General features: G+C 38.2%; 1 long non-coding RNA gene across 2 annotated transcripts in view; it reads right to left on the bottom strand.

Moving 5' to 3' along the window:
• The window catches only part of LOC106939876 (uncharacterized), a 39,868-nt gene extending 18,620 nt beyond the window's left edge, over positions 1–21,248 (bottom strand). The window contains exons 1-3 of one of the 2 annotated variants that reach the window (XR_001422935.1): positions 21,097–21,248; positions 19,852–19,896; positions 16,410–16,815 (exon numbers count right to left, since the gene is read on the bottom strand). This is a non-coding gene — a long non-coding RNA (uncharacterized LOC106939876). Of the gene's footprint in view, positions 1–16,409; positions 16,816–19,851; positions 19,897–21,096 lie in introns of those variants that run through there. The other variant, XR_001422936.1, reaches the window with a different exon arrangement.
• Positions 21,249–23,075: the final 1,827 nt, after the last annotated feature.

Genomic DNA, 23,075 nt, shown 5'->3' with positions numbered 1-23,075 from the left:
ATCACCCAGTCCAATGGTAGTCGCATGTATTTAGACATTTAACATGTTGAGGACTGAAGTTCAAACTGGGAATCAGAATAGGAAAGTGGATTTTAAAAGAACATGGTTGTTAGTGCCAGAAGGTCTTCTCTGAGCATTTTTGCTAATCTACTGGTAAGATTAGCAAAGATTAGCCAGAAGAACAGGCAGCAACTGTGTGGACAAAAATGCCTTGATTGGAAAAATGTTAAGATAGTGAAAGGAGTTTCTAATTCAGCTGCAACAGTCGTATAATGTAAGAATTTATATTAATTACATAGGGGGTTGGTTCCATCCTTCCCTAAGGCTGTAGCTGGTGGTGTAATGCGGAAGACATTTTCTTCCCACATTTTGATACTAATCATACACATCTTTATGTTTTGAACTCTTTACATTATTAAGGGAGTCTGAGTGTTAAATCCTTTCTAAGAAACCAAAAAGAAGCACAATAACTTTACATATCATGTCTCCTGATCCAGGTTTCACGATATATATGTTGTTAGGCTCAACAGGAAACCAGACCTTCCTTTCCATGACTGGAAAGACAAGAGGCTTCAGAGAAAAATTAGCCCTGGGCAAAATAAAGGGATTTTATCCACACCTCTTTTTCTCAATAGAGAATCCATCCTAAACCCTCAGGGTAACAGTTTCCATCTGCAAGGCTCCAATAATCCAAACAAAGCTATATTAAAAACATAGATAGATTGGATTGCATGTCAAATTCTACAAAGGATGACAGTTTGGTCTATCTGACAGGCGCTCGACAACAGAGGCTCGGTTCTGTTTGCCAATGTAAGCTCATCATCCAGCTATGTTAATATCTCATATATATATATATAAGTTATAATTATGCCACTGTAGTGAAAAAATGTTTTTGATCATCTTTACCAAGAGAGCTAGTAATACGGGAGGGTACTACATTCACATCTCATCATAAAACAATAAAACAATTTGAAGTCAGCATACTTTGTCAGTCAATATCACAAATAAACATGTCAATTGTTGACCAGCATGTCGGTTTTCAATTAAAAATGAATTCCAAATATATATATATATATATATATATATATATATATATATATATATATATATATATATATATATATATATATATATATATTTAGCTTTACATAATGTTATATCATTCCCTAATCAAAACATACCCAGAGTGTTGCTTTGACTCATTCAGTGTTTGAGGAATCATTGAATCTCCCATGGTAACCATTTGGAGACGTTTTAGTGTTTAGTCATACAAAGCGCTATCCGTTTACCCAAAACTCAGCCTTGGACCTTCAGTTCCAAGCCGAGCTCCTCCCTTTTTTCCACTAGAAAAAAATTATCACTTCTAGCTCAGTCTGGGTTTCCTCCCTTTGACTCATAATGTTTCTGGTCAATTTTTGACCAGGTCAGTCAGCAAACAGAAGGAGAAGTTGTAAACGACGTTGATTTTCTGTGCCGTTTTAGAGTTGTAGTCTGCCTGCAGCTTTAGCAGTGACAGAGGAGGAAGTGAAGGACGCCAATGAGTCAGTGTTGGCCACGCTTACAAATATTGAACTAACGTTAACAGCTGCCTCGTTCCGATCGGCACTTCTCTCTTCGCAGTGGAGGATGATTATTTACAGTGCAGACAATTTCTGGTAAGCTACTTAGCATTGAACCGGTGCATTGCATACATCATGAGCAAACATTAGCGACCGGGGAAAATTTAAAACCTCAACACAGTCCACACCTCCAGGAAGAAATCGTTTCTCAAAACTCCAGAGCCCAGACTCTTTGGACGAAGGACTGGTTTTTATTTATATTAACTGTGGACTACCAACATTTTCAGTGAAGATGAATGGAGAACAGATTCATAGACATGCACCTCACTTATTGGTCAGCACGCAATTTCCTCTTTCTCACTCCCAAAAAATATCATGCACTTTAACCTATTCGTCCTACAGGCAAAATTAAATTAAATAACACTTTCAGCTTATCTGCTTAACAGAGAGTGGTGCTACATGAGTTTAGTAGGTTACAGTTTCATACTTTCATTTATGTTATTTTCTATATTTTAGGTGTTTTCTAATGTAAATTTTCAACTTTCCTCTGCTTTTGTTTCCTCTCATCAACTGTACTTGTAGAGGATAGAAATGTCAAACTGTGACAGACATGAAAACAAAAAAAAACCTGACACACACCCAAATCAAATCGCACCCTTGCTTTGATCTTCCGTTTCCAGCCAAGCTATTAATTTCCAATAAGCTGTTCCTGAAGCACATTCCAGCATCATAAAATATTGATACAAGAGATAGAACACGTATTCTTGGCTCTGTACAAAAGGAGCACCTGTGCAGATACTTAAAAGAAGAAAATACAAGTTCACCAGGGGAACATTCACACATTGATTTTTAGCAAGTGGCTGTTGTTTACAAAAACTTCTATATTTAGTTCCTCTCAGGAACTCATCAGAATGTAGTGGTTATATTTTTATTAGCTAACTGGGGATGAACTAAATACTAATGAGCAACTAAGGATACTAAAGAAAGACTATGATCAAACACAAAAGGTGCTCAGGAATCCTAATGGATTTGACATTTTTCTTTAGTCATAGGTAGAAGGTTGCAGGAAAACACTTTATATCTGGCCCTTGCAAACATATCAATATTCCTTGAAATTCTTCACATCTTGTCATGTTACAAACCACAAACATTAATACATTAAATCTGGATTTTATGTGATAAACCAACTCAAAGTAGTGCATTACCGAATTGAAAGAAAGAGGAAACAAGCTTTTCAATTCTTTTTACAAATACAAATCTGAAAGGTTTGTGTGCATTTGCATTCAGCACCCTTTACTCTTACAGAACAAAAAAAAAAGAAAAAAAAAGTACCGCACAGTATTGGAGTGCAGCAGACGCCAATGTCTGGAGAACAGTAATGAGCAGACAGCAGCATGTAGACTAAGATATACACCGGGCAGATCAGGTATAAAGCTGTGGAGATGCTTAGAGCAGAGCCTGCCAGGATGTGTGGACCGACAGGACCCAGGCGTACGCAGGAGGAAGGCAGAATCACGATAACAATGAGTTATTTGTGAAAACGGAATGGAATTTACAAAACTGAAAGACTGAGAAAGAATCCTGAGGAATCAAGAAGAACTAAGAATATTAACACCAGGATTGGTGCATCTGTAATGAAAACTGGATGCCTTAACAGGAGGTATTAGTGGCATGGGAAGCAGTGAGTAATGTGCTATAGCTGTCAAATTGGTGGAGCCTAATGAATGACAAACATTAAGCTGTGGAATTAATATTAACATCTATTTCTATCCCAAGGCCTTCTGCTGATCTACTAACCAGGCATGTCCAAAAAACAAGCTTCTTAGTAAGACTTGGTTGGTCATTATGCTCAAAAATTATTTCAGTGAGGAGATGATTACAGGAAAACATCTGCAAACACTTCATGTTACTGATTGCGCCGTTTCCTCAGAGGATGGACAGAGGAAGCAGACGTTCAGAACACCTCTCTGTTCTGAACGTCTGTTTGCACTTGATACAGCAGAGAAATCAAACTTTTTACCACCTTGCCTCGACAAGCACAAGTGCTGACATTAATCCAGAGTATGCTGGCTTGAGCTCAGCTGGTTGATGGAGCCGCCTTGCATCGATGCTTATAAGCCAGAATATCTTGATCGCTCCACAGTTTGGTTTCTTCTACAACTCCCCCCCCAACCACCTGGAACATTTAGTGACACCAGTAAAAGTTAAAACCTCTGGGTCTCGGCTTGAATTAGAGTCATGCAACAGAAGGATATTTAAATATTCTGTTTGTGTGCTAAGTTTTTACATGTATGAGCCTTACAACTGGTCTAACTTCTGCCCTTTAATGAGAAAGTGATTCATTTAACAAGATGAGGCCAGATAAGACTATTATTGTTCTCCTGTCGGTAATCAATTGTGATCAGATTGATGTGGTCAGTGTCAATATAACCAAAAAACTTTGACAAAAAAAAATAGCTTCTATCTCAGGGTAGGAGTGGACTTGAAAGGAAAACGTGACAAAGTGTACTTTAAATCATCACTGCTGCTCTACCTCAGTTCCCCAAAACCCTCACCAGAGGCCTCCCTCACCAGTCACTCAGTCAAAATGATAGACATGCTTTACACAAGTCATGCTCCAGAGTAAAAGTGAGAAGAAAACAAATAAACTGAAACGCCATTTCAGTTTAATTGCATACATTGACATTTATATGCATCAGCACATAAGCCAGCTGGCTGAAGGGATGGGAGTGATGCTGGTTTAAATGACATTTTCCATTTCTTCACTGCTAAATGCCCATAGGCAGAGACATTTCCATCAGACTGGACTGCAGCAGAGGCCAGCAGGAGTGCCCGGGACTTAAAGGCATGACGAGGCTATCCAGTTCTATAGTTACACAGTAAAAACACTTTAAGATCAACAAATTATTTGTATTTTCACAGGTTGATATGAATTCCTGGAGTCTTTATTAAATCTTAGCATTGTACTTCACTCAAAATCCAACAGGACTGGAATAGCAAGGCCATCATATTTCACTTGAACCAGATTTTTTGGTGCATTTTCTGATGCTAGATTCTAGTAACGATAAGTAAGATTAAGACGGAGAGGAAAAGATTTCCGAAATCTTTTCCTCAAGGCACACTGCCCTGCATGTTTTAGGTGTTTCCTTGCTTCAACCCAAGTGATTTCAATTGACAGGCATTTGCTGAACTGCAATGACTGCTTTACTAAGGTGTAGTAAAGCAGCGAAAGATCTAAAAAGGGCAGCGAGCCTTGAGGACTGGGGTTGGGAAACACTGCTACAGATGATGGAGCCCTTGCCCCAATGCATAAAATGAACAAAGCGCCCCTTTAAGAAAGGTTTTAATCTGTGTGACGTCTTTTATTCCGATTTTTTCAAAGCCTGCTTTGATTAAAATTTAGATTCTTACAAGAAATTGCACAAATGAAGGTGACTCAGCATGGCTCCTTTTAGTGAGAACATGTGACGATATAAACTTTAATCCAGTTTTATTTGGCATCAGCATTAGCTCTAGTCTCACACAGTTGTAGCCAGTCTGCTGCAAACCATCAAGTGTTTTCTAACTTATTCCCTGCATATAGGAAGTTAACATTGAAACATATTATTCATTTGCGTCGAACTACCATTTGAAAACTTGGGTTTCAGTGCTTGAAAGAAAGTCATCATTTCTGTCATCCCTGTGGGAAAAAAATAGGAAATGTGAAAAACAAATCGGATACTCCATCCAAATATGAAAGTAGGCGAAGTACTGGTCATAGATTATTTGTTTATTTCCTCCTGAAGTAAGTTTGTAATACAGCATAACTTCCTATGAAAATATGGTTTCAACAGAAAAAATAAAAAATAAAGTTGAAACATCCTACCACTGAGAAACAGTGATGGCAGGTTATAAAGTTAGAAGGTTTTTGTTTTTTTTTTACTGGTAAGGTTTTTGTTTTGTTCTGCAAGTGTGAACAGTCATTGAATTTCTGAATGCCAAAATATGTTTTAAACAATTGCTAGAAATACAAAATCTGGGCTTTTCAGCAGTTAGTAGCCACCCAAACATTTCCTTAAGCGGCACAGAAAAGTAGCATTTTTCATTCTCTTTTACATCCTGACTGATCTGCCTTTCATCTGGTTGGTCACTCCCCATATTTCCATCTACGTAGTTCTGCTTTATGTAAAACTGTAAAATCTGGCAGTAATATACTCCAAATATTTGCCACTATGGAGTCTAATGTAACTCCTAATTTTGACAGATGACAAACATGCTAAACTCCCTCACCCAAACCAGCCTAAGCATTATGGCATGAACATTTTTTCCTTGGCAGATATTGATCCCGAGGGGGTTACCTCTACCTCTTACATAACCTCACACTGCCACATAGCTCCAGGAATATTTGTAAAAAAAAAAAAAAAAAAAGGGCAGCAGGCCACAGCGCTGCATAGTGGAACAAGTTCACTCTCGTCCAGGTGCATGCACTTCCTGCCCCCTTCTTTCTTTCCTTCTCCGGACACCTACATCATCCTCCAAGATAACAGGGGGATGATTGGGTCTTCCCGGGACACAAAACCTGACTCCGAATTCCATCTGCAGGCGAACAGAAGGCGTATTGTTCCTTTAAAAATCCAAAACAAACACAGGAGGTGATCTGCACTCTGCAGATGGTCAATACTCACTTCTGCTGGTCATCCATTTAATTAGGCAAGACCAGACCCAACAGGTCACTTCCCATGCTCCTAATTAGCATTTTCTCCCCACTCTTTTGCTTCCAAACTCTGCCCCACACCTTCACATCTCACTTCTCTTTTCCTCTCGCATAACATCAGCTCCAAGAGGTTTAACACGCCCTGGTTAAGGTCAACCAACACCCAGCATTAACCAGTAACCCTCACAGCAGCTGCGGCTGCGAAAACCACAACATATGCTGTCAGGGCGAGCGATGAGCTGACGGGTCGGAGCTGCTATATGTGCTTTTGCAAGTAAAGTAAACTGTTCATCTGTGTTGATCCAGCAAGCAAACAAAAGTGTGTCACAAAACACACAAGTGCCGCGCAGCCGAGCCTCTGAAAATAAACCCAATCCTGCTACTCAATGCAGCAGGAGGTCAGTGTTCATATGTAAACACCAGGAAAAAAAATTGTTTTCATACCTAACTGAGATCATCTTATAAAAGCAGCTTATAATGGGGAGCATGAACGGAAAAGCTGAGTGAAAGAAGAATGGCACCCGTCCAGGCCCCTTCGATGTGCGAATCAGCGGAGCGCGAGTCTGAAAACGTAGTTCAGCAAGTTCAAACACAAATGAAGACGGATTAGGCTGACAGTGATAATACAAACCCAGGCAAGTATAAAACCCTGCTGTGCGTCCGTCGTCGACTATAATGACGCGTCCTTCATAGATATGAAAATCACCTAGACGCACTGACCTGGTGGTGGAAATTCCACAGTCTGTTTTTTCTTTTGCTTTTGTCAAAAATGAACAAATGTCTAGAGTGATAAGTATTTTATATTTAAAAAAAATAACTTAATGAAATTAGGTCACAAGGGAAAAGTTCACACAGGTCACCTCTTTTTACAGTGATGCTGAAAGGGAAAGATGGAAAGAAAATGCAAAAAAATAAAATAAAAAATTGATCCTGAGAGATAAAACAGAGCCTCTTGAAATGCGAAGAGAGCAGTCCCTCACTTGGACTAACGTCCCAGTTTTCAGCCATCGTATCCCTGCCAACGCAAGCTTTGATTCTGCCAATATAAGCCAAAAAATTTCCCTTGAGAGTGAAAGTTGAAAAACCAGACAATAGAGCAACAGAAAACAATAGAACAACTTTGGTTTCAAGAAAAAATGTTTGTGGATCACAGCTCTGATGTAACTATAGTGGTGTGGTGTGATCTTTGCGGAGGATTAGCTACAAAGACAGCAACAGAAAACGAGGCAGTCTGGAATTTAGGTTAGTAGACAGAAGTAAACTCAAATTGTAAATTACTGTGAGAAAATTAAATTAAAAATCTGCAAACAAGAACAAAGATTTCATATTGCAGCCATGGTCTTCCAATTTCTACATAATAAAATTGCTCTGTGATAGATATAGTCCCCTACAATCTAACTCTGCTTTCAACTTCTCTACAACTGTAAGTATAGGGGCTGAAGTCAAAAGCATGAAACATCTTTATATGTACATCATTTGGAAAATGTATAATTTCAGTAGTTATTTGATACTATGTGATATTATTTGAAGGTGTTAAAATATAAAAACATGCCAGTGTTGTGGATACACTTGTAATTCATTCTGATTTGAACATCTGAATAAAATATAACCTATAAGAGATTTTCCAATAAACATTTATTGCTCAACTTACGATATTTGTTACTGAAGTGATTTATATATATATATGAGAGAGAGAGAGAGAGAGAGAGAGAGAGAGAGAGAGAGAGAGCAAGACACACTAACCAATCTCCTTTCAGTTGCAATTTACTTTCCAAATAACTCAAACTATTGACTAGTGTGAGCTTTTTTCCATTAACATGCTGAGATGAAAACATGTCTGTGGTTCTACATGATATCAATGTACTCTGAGGCCTAAATGTATCCCATTTCAGTGTGTTAATATTTCTAAACTAATATGACAGCCGGCTCTATTTTAGCAATAACAACAGGGACAGCGTTTTTGCACAACAGTGAAATTAAAGCTCAACACACAGACAGCCTCTACTTTGTCCCATTCTCTCACTGAAGCTTATTCAAAAACTGACAATGTAGAAGCTCCAAATGTGCTGGATGTCTACCCCCTAGTGGACAAATCACACATTTCTCAGCCTTTTACTGAAGCAAAATCACAAAAATAGGAACAAAAATTGCTTAAAAGGTCAAATCTATGGTTCAAATAAATATAATTTAGCGCAGGTGTGAAGGTATGCAACTCCAGCAGCCCCCTCCCTTTGCCCTCAATCTTCCCCTGAATAAAGCTGTCAGGTAAATTTCCATTAACACAAGACAAACATGTGGTTTGGCTGTTTATGCCAAAGCAGTGGTGAAATCCTGCAGGAACAGTCGACTCCAGAGCCTGTAGGCAAAGAAGCCATGCACAATTAACCCGCCACACCTCTGCCCGAGACAAGTGTCGATATCCATCACCCTAATGTGCTAAATTTATGATTCGTGTGTGGATCAGCTCCACATGATAAAGTCTTGGTGGAAAAGTAAGTCCTGAATGTTTGAAATTGTACATTAAAACTTATTTATTGGAATCTGAAGAAATTTAATGCAAATAAGCAATTTTGAAGGGTAAAAATTCAGATCTTTTAAATGAAAAGATATTAGTGGATATTTTCTGACACTGAATTCATCATTGATGTAACGTTCATATCAGATCTGAAAGGACGGATGCTGCATCTGTTCCTAATGAGACGAGACTATTTTCAGAGTAATTGGATCAGGAGAGTTGCCCAGACATTTAATGTGCACACATTTCCTCTTTTTCCCTACGCTGCCTCCTCTCATCAGTCAGACACAGTGAGGTTGGCATCAGTGAAAATGATGCATGAGATTTTTTTTTTTCAAGCTGATCACAAAACATGAACATGGTTCGGTTTTAAAGGAGGACAGCGATGTGACAAGTCTGAACCAATATCAGTACCAGATCCAATTCTGATGTCATCCTTATTAGGCTGAGCCCAACTATATGAATCGTTTATCTAATTTTTTTCCCCAAATTTTACTCAGAAAGGTTAGGCTTGTGCTTCAAAATGTACTTTTGCAGGCCTAGATAACTCTAAACATGCAGCGTTTTGTCCGTCTGTTCAAGTGGACGGTCAGTCTGCTGCAGAGCGAGGACTTTGCTGCAGCAGCTTTGCCTTCTTAGAAATATTTTAAGGATGAGAAAAATAAAATACAGAATTTGTTGTGTTTTTTGGGGGCAAACATCCAGAGCTGAAATAATAACTAGAGAGAACATAATAAAGCAAGAAAAGAGCAACAAGGAGATTTAGCAGCTACAGGAATAACTGCTGGAACCCCGCCCCCCCCCCCCCCAAGACTGTCATGAAATATAAAGAGATCTTTATGCTTTAGACTTTACACCAGAGTTGGTACTGTCCATTTAGAAGGTAAACAAATTAGCTGCAAAGTTGAGCTCATAAGTCCAAAATGTAGCCAACACTGTACAAAAAGCATGTCAGCCATGTTGTGAATTACGTTGGTGAGAAACGTTTTGTGTCCTTCTTGGAACTCTATGGATTTTTAAAACAGATTTGGGGTTTTTTTATATGCCAAGACACAAGGATGATTAATAAGAATATCGATCGTCTTTCTTTCCATTTATCTTCTGCGACAAAACAAACAAATCTAGCTGTAAGGACAGCATAGTAGTATTAGGAAATCTTTGTACGTATTGAAGGTTTATTTGTTCTAACAAGTGTGACACCACTATTAAATGACACCACTATTTACATTTTGTCCCTGGATGTAACAGCTTTGTAGCAGCATTTTGTAAAAGTTTCATAAAGCTTTCATGAAATGACATTTTTTTTCTTGAAGCATTGCTGTTTCAAGAAAACAGTGACTTTATTTGAAGAGATTAACGACCAAATACCACATGAGAGTTGTCGGCATGTGGGGATATTTTGTTTTCAACTATGATACGGGTCTATTTATGCAAATAAACATTTCAGTGGAACTATTGATCAAATCACTTGGACGATTTGACTTGTATTGAAAACAGCTTCAGCTCAAAATACAACAATGGATTTCCTTCAAAGAATTTCAGGCTTTTCAAATTTCAATCATTTAAACCGAATGAAGATGAACTGATCTGAATTTGCTTTTGAAAAGTTTTAACCAAGCTACAATTTTAGCCAACTCCGCTTTCTCCTTCAGAACTGTATTATAATTAATCAAACTAAATTGAAGTATTTTACACCCACTTCCTCTGAATTCATTTTAAAACACCACATTAATACTGAAAAACCACAATATAAACCTTCACTCGATAACGTAATAGTGCCAATAGTGCTGTGAACAGCGCAAACTGGTAGCACCAAGTGAGATTACTTCACTGATTGCAAAAAGATCAGGGCTTTTGGCCTGTGTCTGCAAATCATTTTTCAGTGCATCTCCACAAATTATTTCCACCACCTTGTACTTTGAGGGTCATTAGCCTGCAGGAATAACCACTTGCTATTGAGATTACCGTCGCAAACAGATGTGTTGACATTTTTCCCTTGGAGTTCATCAGCGTAAGAAATAATTGATCTATGAATGACCACCAGGCATCATGGACGAGCTGCAGCAAGACATGTCCTAACCATTGGGTTTCATTAATGAAGTACAATGAGAGGCATAATTGCTCTTATTTATTAACTAATATCATGTGTGTTCAAATGCATGCTAATGAGTTTTCTGTCTTCTGCTGTTCAGTTGTTTTTCTCTTGGGGAAATAACATAAGCCAAGAGAACATTTTAAACCAATTATAGGCCTCTTCCACAGTTTGCAGACAATTTCTTCATCATGCATGGATGTTTGCAAAGAGAGTTTAACAATAGTCTTGATTTTAATTCAGACAGATCGCTGCTCTGAACGCCCACTCACATCCTCACTCTCCTAGTTAATTAAAGACACCTGACTTTAATTTCTGCTTCACAAGACTGTTGTCTATTTTTTTTTTGCACTTTGCTGTTCTGTTTGGTGGGTTTGGAGGGTGAAATGAGGAGGGCTACAAATCTGAGAGCCAAAAAAGTAGGTAATCACAGTGTGTATAAAGGAGGACTTCCAGGGAAAAAAAGTACAGGTCATACTTTAAACAGCCCTACTCTGGTTCCAGGGGACCAATGTGATACTTGATACAGTACATAGAAAACAGTGATATGGTGTAGTGAATCTTGATCAGTATGAATAAGAAAAGACAAAAATGTATTATTTGCTTTTTGCTCTTGACGCTGCACAACATGAAGTGCGACCAAAGATTTCAAAAAGCAACAAATTCTGTTTACATCTAAAGAAATTAGAAGAATATTAAAAAAGTATTTTGAAAATTTTCTGGAAAGAGTTACGAAGCCATTCCTGAGACTTTTAGAGTACTTTGAATCTGGAGCTGCATTGGTTAGATGACTAGTTTTTCTACTTTAGTCAAGTTATCGTCGTCTTATTAAATCTGAAGCATTTAAGTGTCACCGAAAACAAACAAAAACAGATGAAATCTGTGAGGAGGTGGCTACTTTTCAAAGCACAACATGTTTTATTTCACAATTTTGAAAACATCATAAAACAAGACTTGCAAGCAAACTTTAAAGCAAAACTACAATAGATGGCTTAACTCACTACTGCTGTTGGTCTGATGGTTGGAGCAGCGGCGGAGACTGGTAATTCAAAAATAGACACTAGATTGCAAAGACCATCTTGTGTTTCAGCATCTTGATTTAATCAGACAAAGACAATTAAAAGCTCCTCCGTCTGAAAGGAAGTGGAAGTGGTGCCATTCATCACGCAAATACTGTAGTGCTCTCTCTCATGTCTGCATAAAATCACTTTGGTGACTCATACCAGGTTTTTGTTTCTTTTTTTTAGGAAAAATATAAACAAATGCAAAAAAGTCTGAATATGCATGTAAAAAAAAAAACAGCTAAGAAAGTAATAAATATTGCCCAGCATAAAAATCAAGCATCACTCCAACAGTTTAAGCATAAATTTGAGCAAAATAAAAGGCGTAAGGAAACATTTAAAGAAATACAAGAAAGTGCATTAGAAAATCACAAGATTGTCAGTGATGATGAAGCAGACACATATATCTAAAGCTGTATAATAAACCCTTTGAGTATCTGTTATCCAGGGCTAGTTTTGCAAAGGAGTTTGAGTACTCTCTTGGGGGACCCACATACCGGCAGAGATTATAGCAGCACAAAAAGCAAAGCACACAAACACCACCAGGAGTGTAAGGAGTACTTACAATCCTTTTTCACAGAGGAGCCACGCCAAGCACATAGGGGGATACGTGGGATCATGCAATCAAGGGGAAAAAAAAAAAATCAAAACCAGTACTCTCTTTCCTTGGAAGGCCCCAGTTGTTATCTTCCTTGAAACCAGTATGATTCATTATCTGGGTTATGGATTTCATTGCTGAGTGTGGGAAAAGAACTCCTCACAACCCACTCAAAATTTAAAAGCTATATTTGTGTTGTTTCTCTCAACTGCTTCTGCAGTTAAAGGCTTTTTTTTTAATTATAATGGTGATTTATAGCTTTCTACAACACTACACATCAAAAATCTGAAAGGCTTTTATACATTTTAAATGACCGGGAGTGACATATTCTACAAACCAAATCATGGATGGTCTCCAGTGTGCAGCCCTATAAATTCAGGCCTTTAAGTCACTTGGACTGCTGACTGGCAACTTTGGTATCTTCCAAGTATCCAAGAAATACAGTAAACTCATCAGGGACAAATCTTTGTAGAAGAGATAAGTCATAAAACTATATTCCAGCCTTTGAACATCTCGCAGAGAAAGCAAAATAAAATTAATCGGAGAGGCCCCCAGATGGTGGGGGTAATTCTGAGGGATCTGTAGAGAACAACAGCTAAAGTGGAATAAGCTTAACAGGACAACTAAACAAACCTGACATTTAACAAAGAGTGAAACACAGGAAAACGGGAGCAATCATGGGGAAAAAAAAAAAAAAAAAGCTAACCTGGCCAGTGCCTTCCCACTCGATTCTGTTCTCATCTCCCTTCTCCGTCAGGCCTTTTGTTTACAGTGCAAGCAATTTCCAGTAAACTTAACAACGTCAATCTGGTGCATTACATGTGTCACTGCTAAATGTTGGCAGTTGGGTAAAATGTAAAACTTCAGCAAACTCCATGCCTCCAGCAAGCAATTCTCTCAATGACCAACAGCCCAGATCCTCTGTGCGAAGCAAAGCATAGAACAAGAGGCTGCTTTTTTTTTTTCACCAGGATAGAGAAAACCTGTTTTGGGGCACACAGACTAAGCCCTCCTGAGTAACGTGTGGCATACGTGTCTTACAGATCTGAAACGTGTATGCCACACATTTTGGATCTGTATTCCATAAATAAACTTTCCTCCTACGTCACAGTTTTACACAACTTTCTGTTGGCCTGTCATGAAATCTCAATAAAAACAATGATGCCTGGGGTTTTAATGAAGAACTGCATGAACATTTTCAGTTGTATTTGCAAACAAGAGGATCCTGTAAATAATATTTTATACCAATAAAGAGCTCAGTAGATCCATTGATACTTTTAATTCTGGTGAATATACTCAGTTGTACAATAAATCATCAATTAGAGGTCCCTTAAAGTTACTAAGGCTTCTTTGTACTGTATTTTGGACCGTTTTCCTGCTTAACCACCAACTGAGTGAACAAAACCTCAATTTTTTTTTTCTTTTCCTCACTGAGGAGCTCCTAAGCTAAAGTGAATTAGTCTATATTTTCAAGTGTTTTCAGGTTAAATGAGAATAGTTCTGGCAACAAGCAAAGCCTTCCTTTCTCCCAAAAAAAAAGTAAAAAAAAAAAAAAAGAAAGAAGGCAAATATTATTTTTCCTCTTTAATTGGTCAGGGACTGACAGATACTTGGTGTACTAGACCTCCCCTCAGTGTTTCCAGATGAAACCTCACTTAGACCTCAATTTAAAATGGCTTTCAGTGTTCCTGGAAAAAAAATTGTACCCCACACACATATTACCATATTAATTACCACAGTGTATTTCTGCTCACTGAGAGGAGGAGGGAAAAATTCACAAAATAAAGAGTTGCACAAACACGAAAATACTGTCAGACCAAAGGAATTTGTTTAGGCTAAAAAAAGGTGCAAAAATGTGGAGAGGCAGCCGAAAAGAGCAAGATTTGTACGAAACCTTCTCCAGACCAGACAGGCAGGGAAAAGAGTTAGTCATATCAAACTTGGATATCTGTTGGCGTATTAAATAGCTCAAATAAAGGACATTTGTGCTTTTCAGGAAGCACAAATCTGAAATACAGTACAGCAATTGTACATGTAGGACTCCGTGAAAGTAGATAAAACCATCAGGAGGGGGAGTAACCTCCTGTGCAGCTGTGACATGTCAGCTAAACAGAGAGGCCATGTTGCTGTGATGTGGACTGATAATGTGCTGCATATCACAGAAAGGAAATGGACTGGTTATTGTTATGACATCAAAAGGTTTGGGTGGTCCACACATGGACGAAGACATTCGCATTCCCCACAGGGCTGCAGCGACAGCAAGCATGCACAAGTATAGCTGCGTTAACATTCCCCGCGTGAACACCTGCCATTTTCACATGCGTCGGAAGCTGCACAGCGATGCATACACAGACCTAGAAGGGCAAGCAACGGATTCACCCAGACTTTTATATACAAACCTAATCTGAGGTACGCATTTCCCTCGTAACCAGTGCAAGCTGTTTACAATGTCACGTTGACACAGACAAGCATTTCCAGTAATGACTCAGGTCTCGATGAGTCATTTCTGATTTGCCCTCTTAACAATAGCAAATGAATGCGGAGGAAGACGTGCAACAGGATAATGTGATCTTCACGGCAGCACAGATTGAGAGCCGGTGCTGGGATTCGCTGTGTGCTTTTTGTTGGTCATCACTCATTGCATTAGGTTTATAGTCAGGTTCACAGCCTGAAGTAATGTACAGTAAGGCACTTAGATTCAGAGGTCATATTACTTTATTTTAAAAAGCAATCAATCAGAACAGAGCAGAGGGAAACATTTTTGTATCCCGTTACCAGGAACAAGGCCAAGAACAGGTCTCACTCATGCAGAAAGGAAAACAAACAGCCTCGGCTACAAAGAGCGAAAAGAGCTCGTAATGGGTTTGGATGAAAGAAAAAAAAAGAAAAAGAAAAAAGATACAGCATGGCTGCTTTCGTAGTATCCTATTCACACAGGTTATGTTCAAACAGATTCACACAAACAAACAGAGGCAATCAGTGTGTATGACAGCCCCTCAGACAGGGACTGCCCCCAGGCATACCGCTGCCCATAAATCACTTCACACTTTGAAGGTAATGAGCCATTAGGAAACAGGGAGGGGGTGTGTGGGGCGGAGGGGATGAGGTTCACCTCAAATTTGGAGCCCATGACAGCTCTACATCCTTTGGCTGTGCTGCATGACACATGATTATTTACTAGATAATAAAGTAGCCTGGATGAAGGTTGTAAGATTTGTATTGCATTTACTAATGCTGTGTGTTTGATCTTTGAGAAAAAAATAAAATAAAATAAAATCTCCAAGGCCAAATATTTTCCAGTTCCAGAAAATCTAGATATTTTGACAGCATATGAGACGTAAACAAACCACAATACATCGCAGAAAGGTCATTTTAAAATGCAATCTTCTGACACAAAACATTGTTATTAAAAGTGGATAAGATGATAATACAGGGTCGTTAATATCTGTCGGGAAGTCTGTCGTTACAAAATGCTGTAAACTGAAAACTAGATGTGTGACAAGTGAAGTAGTGGCAGAATGAACCAATAAATTATTTAGCTAGAGAGATAATCTATGCAGGGATATTACATGAACTCAAGGGAAGAAACAAGCCATATGTGGGGGGGGGGGAGAAGACAACACAGTTCATCCTGCAGTTTAATTAGTTTGAGCAGCGAATCAACAACCAGCAGGAGGCAGTTTGTGAAAATAAAGTTTATCTGGTAGGAAAGGACTTTTTATATAGTACTTTTCACTTTTTCTCTGTCTTCTGTCTGTACAAGATAACTTGCTCATGTCCAAAGTTCACATAAATCAGTAATTTCTCTCTTCAGATGTGTCACAATAATTAGTTGCAAATGCCCTTCCCCCCCTGTGAGCCTCAACCAAATAAAAGAAAAAATGTTCGATGAGCATTTTAACTTCTTTTTCTATCCACCACATGTGTAGCATTAGCGTACAGTGACTTTTTTTGAGCCAAACGTATTATGACAACTGCATTCAAGTAACAAAGCTAAGCCCTGATAAAAAGATAAGATGTTTTTTAATAGAGACAAGTGAGACTTGCGTTCCCTGTTTAATGTGAAGTCGATGCAGTTGGACATCAGACTAAAACTACTGGAAAGAAGTGGAGCAGAAGTCCGAGCGTATCCAATCTGGAGTTTTTGACATTTCAGTTTTTGCCCCATGGGGTCATTCATCAGCTGGGCTCACCACAGATCTCTTAAATCCCACAGAAGGATGCAGGTTTGTTAAGTCTTCAAGCTCCTTCTCTGATCCACACTCCCCTTCTCGCAGGAGGAATTGCTTTATAATACCTGAAGATACAGTAGTCATGTATGAACTTAAATACAAGCTAGACTTTATGCATTTATCTTGTAGTGTGGCATTAAAAACATCTCCCTTCATTTTTGCATTTCATTCTTCTATGCTTTTTTTTTTACATATTTCAAAATATTTTATACATGTCAATAAAAAAACAAAATACTGTATAATTATTTTTGAGTAACAGCTGAATGGCAAATTTAAAAGTTTAAAGAAAAATTCGTAGATTCTTGCATACATTTTAAATAAATATTTCTATTTATTGCATGGCTGTAAAGTACAGATTTGTTTTTTTGGTTGGAGAAAGTTAATTTTAAAAGGGAACGATACATCCAATGTGATAACTTTTTAGATGTTAACCATAAAATGTAAAGCCTAAAAACATAAATTACAATTTTTTAAAACTAAATTTAAAGAATATCAATATGTTACATCTCAACAGAAAATGAAAAGCAACTTTAAAAAAAACAAATTATTAAAAGTATCTATAAACTGTTTCTCAGATTCAAAATTATTTGTCATTTCAATAATAAACAGTACACATTTAAGTAAAAAAATGATCTTCAGGACCATAAACTTAGAGCTTAAAATAAAGAACTATTCTGCTTAAAATACATAGCACTGCCTCCTAGTGTCCGGACCAGGTGCAACGGCTCAAAGCACTAAATAACCAGCAATATTCTCCAACTGTGGTGCCAAAACTTTACAACTTCTTCTGTGAATAATGATACAAAGAGCTGTGTTGACATTTTAGGGGGTGGCCTGTTGATAACATTCGGCACAAGATTAAAAAATAAATCCTGGCATCTCCATTTGAAGAACATCGTGAGCTGGTCAGGAATGCAGACATCCAGCTTTCATTCCCTAGCCGAAACCAGAAGCATAACACAATTAACGTGACAAATTAAAAATAGGAAAAAATATCTGGCTACCCCCTCATTGCTAACTCTTCTGAAAACAACTTTGATCACTTTAATGGATCTGTGCGACAATGGATCTTTAATGGATCTGTCAGGGAAAAGAAAATTAATTCACTTCGATATAAAATGGGGAAATAAAGGACGAGAAAGCCAAACGAGATGGAGGAGTAATGCCCGTTGTTGGCACAGCTCTAACCCTTTGACTGATAATGTCTCTCCTTTCTGTGCATCTTTAAGGAATGTTCCCCCATTTAAAATGCTCTTACTAAAAGAGCGTTCTTTCAGTAATGCCAAAAGAATTACTACAATTCCTTTAGTACAATTCTCTATTCGTTTAGTAAGTTACCCTAAGGTTAGATTGTGCAACGCTTAGAATAACACCAAAACCTCTAAAAGTACCGACTCCCCAGGCTTCAGGCTGTCTTGATGGCACCATTAGAACAAGCATGAACAAGTTAGCCTTGTTTGGAAGGGATGACGGAGAAAAGCTCTTGTATCTAAAAACAACATTGCAGCATTAAGCTGTTTACAAAGTTGCATTTGAGTGAACCAAAAGACTTCTGAGACAAGACCCGGTGGGTAGTCTGACTATATCGTCTTATTGGATGAAAACTACTAGCACCCAAGCATAAATCATCTCATAGCACCTGTGATGAACAGTGATGGAGCGGTCTTGATCTGGGCTTCTTTTGCTGGTCTAAGACCATAAACTCCTCTGTACACCAAAGTATTATGAAGCCACATTTGTGGTCTGACGGTTAAACTTTCCTCTTGTAATAGGATAACAACTCCAAACACAGCAGGTAATATAAAATAAATTAAAAAAAAAAAATGAAGTGGTGGAGTTTAGACCTTAACCCGATTAAACTGTTGTGGTGAAAATGTGCAGAAAGAAGTACCTACCTCAATAAACTGAAGCACTGTTCTAAGAAATGGGTTCCCAAATCCCTCTACAATAGCAGGAAACTAGTAAAATTAGACAAGATATCGCTGCTAAAGACGGTGTGAAATATGGACTGTACTTAGTTTATGACAGACTATGCTTACTGCAATTCAAAATGTAATTTAATTTATCTTCTCATCAGAGAGAAAAACATTCACTACAAATTCGTAGGAACAAAAACTATATTCATATTGCCGAGATGAAATTTGAACAGTCATAAAAGTTGACAGCAAAATATTACAAGTACTTGACTTTCAGTGACCCAGTTAGGTTTTCTGTCCAGTGCTGTTTATTCCAAACGGCTTCTCCACAGAAGAGCTTTGTTGTCAGCTCTGTCGTGTCCCATCCATCTCAAAACTTCACTGGAAGCAATGCATTTCACGATTTATTGTGCTATGACTGACTTGAAAATAGACTAAACATTGTGACAAAGAGTGAAGAAATGGTCCAAGCTGCACAAATGTGTTCAGAACTTTGTTTCAGGCCGAGTGGGAAAGTACTTCAAACACCAAAAGGACCCACGATTCTTTGAAAGTGGTTTCCTGAAAATATCTTAGAGTGGAAAACCCCCGTCAGGATTAAGATTTGTGATATTTATTCAGAAAAAAAAGATATTTGTGGATTTTCCATTAAAAATTAAATGGGAACATATTTTTTGAACAGTCTCATGTATAGTTAAATGTTTTTTTTTTTTATATTGCTTGATAAAACTTTAGAAATACCCTTTGAGACAAAGCACCTTCAAAAGTATTCATACTTCTTGCTGCATTTCTGTTGCACAAATGTTGGTGCTGTTAACTGCAATTTCACTTTAAATATCAAGAGCAATACAATACAATACAGATTTTGGTTCAAATAGAGGCGGGTCTGTATTTATACCAGAAGCAAATCGCACCAGAGTTCATTCGGAAGCGGACCAAGACCACCTCAGAGAGTGTGTTTCAGTCCGATTGTTTGGTCCATGCCAGTTTTCAGTTGAGTGTACTCACACCTCCATAAAAGGTCTGGACCAATGAGGGAAACGAACTCTGATCTGTTTAATGCAGACCAAATGTGTCAGATGTGAATAATCCCCAAGATGCATCTCTGCTCCGGCATGCCTAAAGTCCTGATACATGCATTTTAATAGAAAGAATTTATGCAAACTTGATTAGTTTTGAACTTACAGTTTGAGTTTCTGTCTCATTTGCTCCGCTGCTTTGTCGCTCTCCCTATCAAAGATAAGAAAATGTGAAGTTATTTTAAACGCAAACAGCATCATTCAAAGTAAGTTCTAAAACTTGGAGGACATCTTTGATATGATTTACTAAAGGCAGAGGAAAACAGTCACACACAAAATGTTGATGTAGACACACTTGGACAAGAAGCAATCCAACAACCACTTGCAGGATCCAAATTAAACCATTTTTCTTACAGTTTAATAGCCATCCATTTAAAAAAAAAAAAAAAGTAAGCTTTCTTCTGTACAAGTCGCTTTATACACAGTACTGCAATAGTTTCATGCAAAAATAATTCTGAGAAGACAAGCAACGTAAAATGTTAATAAATCAATAAAATGACAGTAGAACAACCACACCCAGCCTCCGCAGCAGTAAGAAGTACAAAACCAATTTCTGAGAGCACATTATTTTTGATAAAACACACAGGAAGGTTTATTTGTGTTACATGTGGAGCAGCAGCTAATAAAATTCAGATGAATCCCATGTTGACTTTTGATATGAAGGCCAATAAGTTGGAGCGTTCTGATAAGATGCACAAACTAAATATATCATAACTTGCACTGACTGACTGAAGCTGCACCAGTTCTTCAAATTAGGATACCTGTTTTCATTTATTCAAGAGTTCAGCGACATAAAACAGGATACACTGCAGAGGAACACAAGGCAGCACGACCTTTTAGTTGCTTTAAAACAGACATTTATTTTGGTAACTTTATCCAACATTTGGAGACACCACATCTTAGATTTACTGCCTTTCAGAGAGACGCGGCATGCGGTTTTTTGCGTGAGCATCCAAGACCCTTTGGATCACGTTGGGGTTAAGGAACATGTCCTCATTGCCTCCAGCATCAGATGATGTATTACTGGAAATGCTGACACTGAGACAGATTTTTTTTTTAAACCAGCTAAACCCCCGAGCCTAATTCCAGCTGAACTTATCCAAGCTGCATAGCTTTTTGACAAAAAGATCTAAATCAGAACGTTCCCTCTTACAAGTAAACGAGGAAAAAAAAAAAAGTTTCAAAGGAAATTGTAGATTTTTTTAAACCTGGCTTTTCTGAAAAACCTAAGCATTTGGTAAATAAGTTATAATCTATTTGATATAAATACAGAAACGCTCTCTTTCTAGACTCTATGCAAAAAGCTGGAGGGAAATGACTTTCGTTAATGCAGGAAAAACAATGAACTTACAATCCAAACAAAAGACAGCACCGGATCCTACAAGCAACCAGGTGCCGGCAACAGAAGGAGCCAGTGGAAAACGATGAGAGAGGGGCTTAAAGATACCGAGGAAGGCACAGGAGTGACCAAGAAGCTAAGGAAGCTAATGACAGGTGATTAGATGCAGCTGGGGAAAGGAGCAGTTAAAGGCAAAAATAAGACAATGATTAACAGCTGCAATCAGGAGAAGAATGGTGAGCGGAGGCAAGGTGAAGACAAACAGAAACAAAAAGAATGAAAGGGAAAAAGAAATCTGAACCATAAACTGAAATGAACACGAATCTGATGAAGCAAGTCATAAACACAAACAATGAGAATAGCTGAACACAAAGGATGAACCAAAAGGGCCAGATGTAAGAAAGCAAATCGGAAATGATCAAAACAGAAAATAACACAAACTAAAAGTCCAAACACCTATAGACCGTGACAAGATTGAACGATACCAGATAAACTGTGCGCACAGCTTCTTCCTCAAAAACACCATCCGTTAATTTCTACAAGATGCATCCCACATGTGAATCAACCATTTTTTTGTGTGTGTACAATTGGGCTAAAGGAAGAAAGGACAACATCTATTCATCATGCTGTTCGTTCTCATAAGACATCCTACCCTCAAGAAGATTATCCAGAGGAGAAAGCTTCAGCGGTAGATTACAACAGCCACATATGGGAGACATTATTTGCAATTACAGTACAGTAGTTGAGACCCATATACAAGCTATATAATATATACACAGCAAAAGCCACAGTGTGTGTCTAAGTCAAAGAGAAAGGAGTGGTGTGAATGAGAATGCTAAACAAAAAGCTCTGGAAAAAAAACAGGCCTCTTGGTGCAAATGAAGCAGACTGAGAGGAGGAAACAATAAAGTCAGGCTTTATAAACGACTTTTTCTGACAGCTAAGCATGCGTGGTTGAGACAAAGTGTCAGAGGAATATGATTAAGTTCTTCTCACATGCGTGAGTGTTTAGAGCACACATAATCACGTTATATCTTTAGTTGATGTCCTCTATATGTATATGTGTACTAGAGAGCAGCATGTAATTAAAGTAATCACGTGCTGCATGTTTTTCACCCCTGCTGTGGTCTTGCTGTCTTGAAATGCGCCATGTGCGAAAAAGTGTCGCCCTCCTGAACATGAATAATTTCCACTCATGCCCCTCCAGCCACACTAATGAGAGTCAGAATCTGCAGTGACAATTGGAGCTATTTTCTTTATGGCTCACCTCTGAGAGGGAAACATGTTGTTCCTTGCATATGGTTTGAATAAAGGTGGGCCGGCTATGTTTAGTGGATTGTATTGAAAAGCTGTCATTTTAAAATCCCTTCATTCAGGGCTCATGTACTACTTAATTTAACTTTACTAAGCCAAACATCTTGCAGCATCTCTGGGAAAAACAGTCAAAAGATTGGCGCAAATACGGTTACCGCATGAGGATACAATTTTTCCCCCAACACATTAGAGGGAACATCACTCTCAGGTTACGGTGAGCGGCATCATGACGGCCCAGTTGAATATTTTTGGCTTTATATGAGGGCAGTTTGGACGAAAATGTTCGTGCTCGTGTCAGCTGGATGGATGTTTTGCTGAGTGTTGCTAACTAAGAACAGAGCAGTGTTCTCTGCAGGATGCGAATTAGAACTACATGATATTCTCAAGGCTAACTGAGAAACCCAACGAAACAGCAACAGACTCACGACCAGCCCAGCGCCAACAAATGTTCTCCATTACATGTCAAACAAATTAGTGAAACAAAGACAAGTAATGATGCCGATTTATACTTGGAATGTGCAAAGTTCTTTGATCCCATCAGTCTCATCACCTTGTAAAACTTTACGTGCAAATTTCGCTCAAACGAATTAGCTTTCAAACAAAAAACAACAAAAAAAAAAAAAAAAAAAAAAAAAAATGGCTCCCCCCCAACTGATGCCACAAAAAAAAAAAAAGGG

This window comes from Poecilia latipinna, unplaced genomic scaffold (assembly GCF_001443285.1).
Source record: "Poecilia latipinna isolate Pla-1442-1.1 unplaced genomic scaffold, P_latipinna-1.0 Scaffold3009, whole genome shotgun sequence".
In the NCBI taxonomy this organism is placed as follows: Eukaryota; Metazoa; Chordata; class Actinopteri; order Cyprinodontiformes; family Poeciliidae; genus Poecilia; species Poecilia latipinna.
The sequence above is the reverse complement of the archived record's forward strand: the minus strand, read 5'-3'. Positions and strand labels throughout refer to the sequence as shown.